At 41.5% G+C, this 2,500-nt stretch overlaps 1 long non-coding RNA gene across 1 annotated transcript in view; it reads right to left on the minus strand.

Annotated features, from left to right (window-relative positions):
- LOC118477232 overlaps nucleotides 1-2,500 on the minus strand; it is a 4,627-nt gene that overhangs the window by 823 nt on the left and 1,304 nt on the right. The gene's annotated exons all lie outside the window — the stretch shown is intronic.

Below are 2,500 nucleotides of genomic sequence, written 5' to 3' on the forward strand. Positions count from 1 at the left end.
AATACACCTTACAGGTACAACGTTGTTATTCTACAAAACATCTTTTTTGGTAAACTGATAGTGATTGAACAATGTAATTCTTTGAATACCTTGACATCAGCCATTAAATCCAGCTGTATCCAATTTTAGTTTTGAAAGATGAAGGAAGGGAAGTAAATCGGAAACAGCTGAACCATAAAAAAGAAAATATGATTGTATCCCTTATTTGCTTTACGCTTCTTGGGTTAGTTGTGTTACTTGTGGTCGAATACTGAGTTAGTATCTTTGCAACTCGACTGTTTCTTTGTTTATTAGGGTCTTCTAAATCGCGTATCAAAGAGAGTTGATTCGGAGGCAGTACTATTAATGCTGGTAAAAGAAGGTGAGTAATGGAAAACAGCCACAGGATATGAGCGAAAAATCCCGAAGGTGCTTTGAGCAAGCTTTATTATCCTTTGGTGGTCCAAAACCTTTCCTTGCAACTGAAAGTTTTTATTCGTACCATTCGTCTTGCTTTTGTGGAGAGTGACTGTTTTACATTACTCACCTTCTTTTACCAGCATTGATAGTACTGCTTCCTAATGCCTCTCTCCACAAAAGCAAGGCGAATGGTACGAATTAGCGCACAGTTAAAATCATCTGTAATTGAAGGGAGATAACTAATTTAATATTGACTAATTCAATATTACGCGACTTCAATATGTCGGCAATTTTAAAAAGTTAAAATGGCTAAGTGTTTTGCGGTTCTCGCAACTGCATAACGTCATATGACTGAACTGGACAGAATAAACACTTTCAGTTGCAAGGAACGGTTTTGGACCACCAAGGGATATAAAGCTTGCTCAAGTCACCTCCGAGATTTTTCGCTCATATCCGAGAAGGCTAGGTGTTAGATCTTACCTACCATTAGGTCATTGCTGTCTGAAAGACAGCAGTAAGATGGAGCAAAGGAGTATCAGTAAAAAGGCTGCAAAAAGAGTCAGGAGGCCAGAGGAGTGGGCAAAGGAGGTGAGGGGGTGGGGGCAGAAACTGGAGATGAAAGCAGACGACATGACATTGTTCAAGAGAAGGAAAGGATGTGAAAGGAGACCACTTTAGAGATGGACATTTCAGTCGGAATCCGGATTCGAACCCAGGACCTATTGAACGAGAGGCAGACACCTTGACCTCTTGACCACGAGAGCCCCCTATGCCGACAATGATATTACATTATTATTATTATTATAACATGAAAGACACCCCCCACCTCCCCACGGCCTTTTCAGTATGTTGTATTTAATCTAGATAAGCTGCCACAAGAGCTTAAACAAAGCTTAACTATCTTTACACTTATTTAAGAAGAAACGACTGCAAACGTTGTCAGTATATCTCCTAAAACGTCTCCTACGCCAGTAGAAGGAATGGATGGCTGTGAACCAATTTTGAAGAACAGAATTTGGAGAACACATTATGGAGAGCACAATTTTGAAGAATAGAATTTGGAGTACACACTTTTGAGAACACAATTTGGAGAACAGAATTTGGAGAGCATAAGCAAACTGATAAGTATGCACAGCAGTGAAGACATCCTGATCTAAGGTGACTTTCGTTTACGATAGGACAGACGCAGTAAGCAGAAAGCCTTGAAAACTCGCTGATAACACCTTGGGAGCAGATACAATGTGTTCAGGAGTACGTTGACGTACAAGACCAACCAAAAGGAGATGCGCCCCGAAGTTCTATTTATAAACACTCTATTGGGAATTTGAGCCAAGGTCATCTGTACCATGGTACAGATTGAGGTAACTGCTTGTCAGAATTGCATTCTTTTGTAATTCCCATTGATATGGTCTCATTGACCCAATTTTGTACACCAAACCGGAAATTCTGGGTGCAATGGCAGAGACTCTGACAGCCAGCTACACCACAGAGGGCGTTCTTTCATAGTGACAGAAATATACTTTTCTCTCTCTGTCTCTCTCTGTCTCTGTCTCTGTCTCTGTCTCTGTCTCTGTCTGTCTGTCTGTCTGTCTGTCTGTCTGTCTGTCTGTCTGTCTGTCACACTCTCACACACATACACACGCACTGTCTCTCTCTCTTTCTCTCTCTCTCTCTCTCTCTCTCTCTCTCTCTCTCTCTCTCTCTCTCTCGCTCTTCCTCGATTTCCTGACTACTCTCCGATTCATCCCCCTTTTCCTCTATCTCTCTCCCTTTCTCTCTCCCACCTTCTCCCCCCCCCCCTTCTCTGTACCCCATCCAACCTCTTTAGCGAAATCTTTCCGCTGTTTTCTCCCTTTTGTCATAACGACATCCAATTAGACAAGAGGACACCAGAAAAACAACCCCCGCACATCACAACCAGAAATGCCACTAGCAATAATCAGGATCAACAACAACAGGTCTTCAATCACCTTCATTACCTTACATCTATGCTTTTTTTTTTTTTAAAGTCAAAAGCCGCTGAGTTTTGCATATTATCATTTTGATCATCTGAATTGTGATGTTTTTTTTCCTTTGCCCCCCCCCCCCAAAAACAACCAAA

This window comes from Aplysia californica, unplaced genomic scaffold (genome assembly GCF_000002075.1).
Source record: "Aplysia californica isolate F4 #8 unplaced genomic scaffold, AplCal3.0 scaffold00045, whole genome shotgun sequence".
Lineage (NCBI taxonomy): Eukaryota > Metazoa > Mollusca > Gastropoda > Aplysiida > Aplysiidae > Aplysia > Aplysia californica.